The sequence below is a fragment of the Dioscorea cayenensis genome, chromosome 16 (assembly GCF_009730915.1).
Source record: "Dioscorea cayenensis subsp. rotundata cultivar TDr96_F1 chromosome 16, TDr96_F1_v2_PseudoChromosome.rev07_lg8_w22 25.fasta, whole genome shotgun sequence".
NCBI classification, from domain to species: Eukaryota; Viridiplantae; Streptophyta; class Magnoliopsida; order Dioscoreales; family Dioscoreaceae; genus Dioscorea; species Dioscorea cayenensis.
The window spans coordinates 18,665,632-18,672,901 of NC_052486.1; positions in this window are offsets into that span (position 1 = coordinate 18,665,632).

Below are 7,270 nucleotides of genomic sequence, written 5' to 3' on the forward strand. Positions count from 1 at the left end.
GATTTTCACCATTTCATTATCTCATTACTATAGTTACGCCTCGCGTACTCTTTTCTTACCATGCCACCACCGACACCGCAGTTATGATGAGTAGCGGCTCGTTTGAGCATGGACACTTTTTATCTACTTTACTTTATTTTGTTTTGTATTATGTTTTTGTTTTGTTGAGTTGGCATGGACCTCTTCCTCCCAACTCTTTGTGTTGAACTTTATTTTGTTTTCATCTATGTATTTTGTTGACTTTTTCCTAGTCTCTCCCTTTGTTTTAGTATTTGTGAATTTTTGTGGAATGATGATGTCCCCTTTTTGCCTCGCAGGGCATTGAGGGAATTTGGTGAGCTTTCCTAGTTTTAAATGGAGGTCGGACAAGACGTGTATTGCTCACCACACCTTTTTGTCGAGTCGCACCTCACGACTGAACACAACATAAACCCGGGAAGTTCTGCTTTTTCACCCTCCTCTATTATTATTTGCATTGGCCCTTCTTGCATGTTTTTCATGATTAGTGTACATTGAGGGCAATGTACAACACTAAGTGTGGGGATGGGTGCATTTCATGTTTTAGGAACATTGTTTACATGCTAGTGTTACCAATGATGGCTTTATTCATTCTTGTAAGATTCTTTTTTAGCTTGACTAATGATGGATGTGAGTTACTTGTTTTTATGCTTTTATTGAATCCTGTTTCAACCCCATAGTATTGTCTTGTGCACTCGAATTTTTGTCGATGCCCCGGGAATAGCCAATGTGACTACTCTAACTCTCTTGTATGCTTAACACACTACTTTGAGTACTTGGCCTTAGAACACTAAGTTCTATCCTTCAATGTTTTTCTTAAGAACTTCTAAGTCTTGTTGAGCTAATCCCGAGTTTTGTGGCATGTAGTGTACTCGAAGATGTGATCTAGGGTGAGAGTGAAAGTGAAAAATGAGTCTATGTCAGTATTCCTCCGCTAATGAAGCATGAATGCGCCTATGTAGACCGTAATCGAGTAGTTGGGTGGCTCTTGTGCCTAACCAAAGCATGTGCATCCTCTAGAAAGATTTTTAAAATGATTTTTGATGCGACTACGTTAGTCGGACTTGGAAATGTTGAATATTGAGTTGAAAAATAAAAACCCTAGTGATCTTTTGAGTACCTACCAAAGGTTTTGAAAAGAAAGAAAGGATTTAGTTTCAAGCTATAGAATTAGAAGGATCTTACTTGGCCATTGAAGTAGCACTTAGTAGTTTAAGACTTAGTATTCTTTGTATGTGGAGTGATTAGCATCTAGAGCTCGATCTGATTGAAGTCCTTGAGCTAGACCCGGATCGTGGGCAAATGAGATAAAGGATTCACTTACACGCACATACATATTAGGGGTGAGACAGGATATTTTTTTATTATGCTTAATGACTATAACTCAACATCTATGTTTCATTATCCTTTGCTTTTTGGAATCTTATATTTGCTTGAGCCGAGGTATTGCATTTAGCCACTTCTCGTCTCTTTGTTTTTTTCATGAGTTGTTTGCTTGGGGACAAGCAACGCTAAGTGTGGGGATGTTTGATAAGTGTCTAAATGTAGGTGTTTTCATATATATATCGTATGCACTTTGCATGTATTTTTGTGAGGTTTGATGCCCGCTTCACGCTTTAATCGTCTATTATTTGCTTTGTAGGGCATATGGAAGCCATGGAGAACAAGAAGATATCATTTTGGCAAAAAGAGAAGAAAAACAGAATTTTCATACTACCCCCATACTACCCAGATCGGGGTCGTATGCACTATAGCAAATGGATTGATTTGGTGTTCTGCTCAGATTTCCATACAACCCGAGTATACGGGCCATATGGAGGCCCGTATGCACCCCGTATGGAACGCGAATCTAGGGTTTCTGAGTGCTATACGACCCCTATCACGACTCTATACGGCCCCGTATGCCTCGGGGGGTATATATACTCACTTTTAGGGCTGATTAAAGGACTTTTGCTGGCTGACTTTTAAAGGGGGGATCGATCACGACTTGAAGGAAGGAGAACCGCTGCTAGAGGAAGCGTCTATTCAGGCATTCCTTTGGCGGGGAAGCGCTCATTCGGCATATTCTCGCCTCATCCTTCACCATTTCATCTAGGGAGTGTCATACTATGTCTTTGTTTCATGTTTTGCTTGATTATATGCTTTGTTATGAGATGATGACACATAGGACCCCCAAGGCCACCGGGTGTTGGTGAACCTTGGGGGGTTTTATCATGTATTTTGGATGATTACTTGTTAATTCTAAGCTTGGGTATTTTTTTGAGATCTAATCCATTGTTTTTCATGCTAAGTGTTACACCAAGGAGAAATCCGTAGCTCTTTTATGAATGATGCATGTAGATGTGACTTGCTCGCATGTATTAGGTCATGAATGGATTAGAAGGGGATACTTGTATCATCACGCCAGAAATCGGGTGTTTGGTAGCCCTCCATGTAGGTTTAATCCGAAGAAGAGTAGGTTTATTCCTAAGCGAGATTTCCTTGTACTTAATGCAATCGTAGGAATGTAGATTTGGAAGAAATTCCTATCTATGTTCAGTATGGGATTAGGGTTCAATCGCGAGAAATTGGGGTTGTTCTAATCTTGGAATCTCATGGTCCAATTCTACCCTTGCATCTTTAAATCATCATCCATGTTGCATGATAACCCCTCAAGGGGATCTACATCCATAGGCCTTTGCACTTCATTGATTCTCTTGCTTGCTTATTGCTTGTTCTCTCTAATTTGCTAGCAAATCTTGTGTTTAGTTTTTATTTGTTTTTTTAGTAGAGTAAATCCATCACTTAAGATCTTAGGCTAGATAATAGCTCGAGAAGGAGTAATAGGAGATCCTTAGCCACGTGGAATACGATCCTCGTGTCTTTGCACGAGGTATTACTTGGCGATCCCGTACACTTGCGGGGAAGCGATCAGCTATCTGTCAATTCCTCCCTAGAATCCCCTATTGTACAATCAATCCCATAGTGGGCTTTCAAAGTTCTTGCCTTCTTTTGTTCTTCTCTAGTTTTGCTGAGTGGATCGGGTAGAAGGTGTAATGGATGAATCCTATAAGAAGAGGGAAGAGCTATCATGCTGTAGTGGATAAACTCGGTTTGTAGGGACGTAAGTGCTAGATGCTCGAATGTGGCTAAGTCGATTGTCCGGATGATGTGGGACTCCTGGGTTCTTGAGGAAAGTTCTTCAAGTTGCTAGTTCTTCTACTCTTGAGACAAGTGCTCTTAGCTTCCGATAGTTAGTTTACGCCTTCTTTCCTTAGTCCGAAGAATTCCAAGGCTTTGCTTGACTCGCATTCATTCTCTACAGAGTACTCTTTTTGAGCTTTGAATCTCTTGCTTGAACTTTCGAATGAAAAACAAAGAAAAGAAAGGAGAAGAAGAACAAGGATAGCCTTTCCAAAGAAGTAGTTGCAGCAAAGGTCGTGAGACCCGAAGAAAGAAAGCTTAAGTCGAGTAAGTACCCTTGGTGGGGATGTACTTTACTGGCGATACCAAGCTTTGGTGGAGAACTCGGCAGGCCGATGATGCTCGGGCTGGTCGGACTACCTTCGGCTCGTGGGATGAGTTTCTGAAGGTGTTGCGGGATTGCCCGAAGAGGGAAAAGCTAGCTGCATTGGTCACTGAGGGCGATATTGACTCGGAGCCGGATCAATCCTCTGTAATTGTTGGGGACTCGACGGGCAGTGAAAGGTATCCCTTCTCATTCTCTTCTTTATGTACCACTAACCTTGAATGGCAGGGAAGCCCAGGCTATGGTGGATACTGGAGCCACTCATAATTTCATTCGAGAGGCAACCATTGCACGGTTTGGGTTGAGCGTTGGCGTGCACACCAGCCGTGTCAAGGCAATCAACCCCGTGCCCAGCAGAGTGTGCAGAGTGCCTTGAGAATGAAGGCATTGTTATCTCGGCATAATTATTTGCCCGATATGGGCGAGGACATTGAAAGCTTATGTGAAGTTGTGCCAAGCAAGACAAGTCTAAGAGAAGACGCGAAGTCGGTATTCTTCGGCCTTTTGCCTCGTCCCGTGAAAGGCCTTGGCAATCCCGCAAGCGCATCGAGAGGATCAATGGTTTGTCAGAGGAGTATCTCCGTCACTATGTTCTCGCCTCAGCAGGAACCCGGGTTAAGTTAACTTGATGTGGACCCGGTTCTCGTATGGGTAGCCCCGCTGTCATCATCACGCAAGGGGGTCGTGGAAGGGTTCGAATCTCACCGCCAAGAGGGGAAGAAAGAAGAGGTGCTTTCAAAAAGCTTCTCGCAGGATGAAATGAAGAAGTATGCTCGACCAAAGGCCTCCTCCTAAGATATTGGATCAATTTTCTGACTCCATGAATTGTACTAAAAGCGGCTCCCGAATGGGTAGAGCTTAGCTAATTTTTGTTTTTCCACTGATTCTCCCCATCTTCCATGGCTTTCGTGAGATGAAAAATCTAGTTTACACCTTCTGCATTTAAATAATTTAGCTTGTAAGCGAACGATTTTCTCTAAGTGTTCAACCAAAGTAGTAACACAAACCATAACCTGGGAATCATTGGGGTTAAAAACAATTGCTAGAACATGAACTATTAGTGCCTCAAGCGTATAAGACCAAACTCTGAAAGCAATTCCATATCATCAGCTTCAAGCCCCCATTTCCTAAGATAGTCCCTAACACATTCTAGTTCCTTCCCAATTAAAAGTTTGATAATGTTTTTAGTACTACTATAGATCGATTCCTCATCAAAGTTCATAGTTTTATCCTCAATAGTAATTTGGAGATCACGTAATTCGTCTTCAGTTAATTTACCTTTTTTGCTTTCTAAAAGGGAAAACACTTCTTCTTTGTACAAGGCAGAATTAGATGCTTTATAGTTTGTTCCGCTTTGTGGTTCTTTTTTGCTCAAATAATATTGGTAAAACTCTTCCCAAAACCATTTTAATTTGTTTTTATCTTCCTCTTTTAATGGCAAATCACTCAATGAGTTGGTGACCCAAGTATTGTTGGATACCGTAGAAAAGAACCTTCTCATAAAACATTGGTTAACAAACAAATAATGAACAAATTTCACTTTTGGGCAGCCCCCCTTGTTTGGTATTTTACGTGCAATTGATAATTATCATATATTTCTTTTATGTAAGGACTTTAATGAACTTTCTTTGGCGGACAAGACTTCATCATCATCATTATCTTCTTCTAGCAGTTCTACAATTCTAGAAGGATATTATCCTCTGACTTTGATGGATAAACTCTTTCAATGTTTCTTACGAGGACATTCTGCTTGGAGCCGTTCTATTAATGAACAACTGCAAGCCCCTTTTATAGAGCTTCCTCGTAATATTATTGAACGCCATTTTCCAAGTTCATTGTTATATGACAACAATTTCTTTCTTATGGGCTTGGGTTTTCGCTTTCTCCCCTGGCAGGATAGCTACTTACTTAAAGAATTTGATTTACCTGATTCGTTTGATAGGTTGCATTTTTTAAGTAATTCTCTTGGTTTAAGATATAATAGCAGAGCTATTTCAGAGGATTTGTTGTATCCTTATTCCCATTCAGGTTCAGGTATGCGTGTGTTATTACCAGAGGAAATTTTAACCAAAATCTTGGTTGAAGTAATCATTTTTTCTCAGGGAATGTATGGTCGTTTCTTGGTTTATATCTGCTTGGGCGTAGGTTGTAATGTCTGGTACAATTTTGCGCCAGCATATCCGATCACCCTCCACTGGGTGACTCGTTCGCTTCTTTGGACTCATATGAACCATTTTTCTCACTTACACATGATGCACTAGGATTCCATAAAGCTCATTTTCTTGAAAGCAAGGAGGTATCCTCATCCCTTGTGTCAACCTTTAGAAATGAGTCTCCTTTTGCGGAGATAACAATCCCAGCTAACGGGCCAGTGCTTAAGGCGGTTGCCCTAGGGGTGATGGTTGCTTTCTTTCTAGCTGTAGGGATAGTTCCGAATGAAATGATTAATAATATAGGATGAAAATGAAAATGAAAATGAGATTCTTATCTGCTATTATGTTTTTTCCACCTAAACGAGATTTTTGTAGTTGTGATGATGATCATTTTAAAAATAATCCTGTTTCATACTTAGCTGATATGGTGAATCATTATTACTTGAAAGACCCATCTCGTTTTACCCTTTCTCCATCTTCAGTTTAGAAGATTGTAACATCTATAATTTTAAAATCATATAATTTCTCTCTACCGAAAGTAGTTAAAATTATTGATAGAAATCCATCAACGTTTTATATATTTCAAAATAGTAATATTGAACCAAATGGCTATTTTTGTTATGAGGCTAACGATAAAGATGATGTTGTTCTTTTTGCTATGACTGATCTTGTTAGGAAATATTATATTACGTCTTCTTTTGTAAGAGTAGAAGCTCTATATTTATTTGCTGTTTATACAAGCGTGTATAATACCGATGTAGTAAACATTGGTAAAGTTAAGAAGTTGTATAATCTGGATCTAAGTAATACCTATCTTATTATTGATAGACATAAATTATTTATGATTTTATCAAAGATGAATATAAATTCTTATATTTTATATTTAATTAAAGAATTTTGTCAATTTAACAAAGTTTTATTACCAAATGGAGAAGTTGTTGACTACAGTCAAACTATATTTGTTGACCGTAATGGAGAATATTTTAAGCCCCGTGACAGCGGTATTATGCCAGTGGGTATATTTTCCCAACTCTTATTGACTATCTATTTATCTATCTTAGACATATTATTCATGGATGAATACCCTGACTTTGAATATAGACGATATGGACCTGACGTGATCAAAATATATCAATAATTTCTCCGGGGTGATCAAAATATAATCCTATTGAGGTGTTTACGACTTTATTTAAGAAACTTCAATTAACTGGAAATATATCAATAATTTCTCCGGGGTGATCAAAATATTAAATGTATTACTGGTATGTTCGGGATAAGTCATGATGGATATATTGAGTGTGCTGATGATAACTTCAGTGTTTTAGTGAAAAAAGATAAATAATATCTTATATAGAGTTAGAAAAATAGCAGAACATTTAACGGAATATTATTTCATCAAAATGTAATAATGTAATGCCATCATGCATGAGGTACCCCTTCCCTTCCCTGTCAAATCGAAAAGAACCCATCCCGGTTGGCAGTGGAGAGGGGAGGGGGGTGAAAGATAGGGTATGAGGGTCTTTCACGAAGGAGGGGGGAAAAGAATTGACAAGACACCATCTCCCATGAGTTGACTCACCCAGCGTAAAGC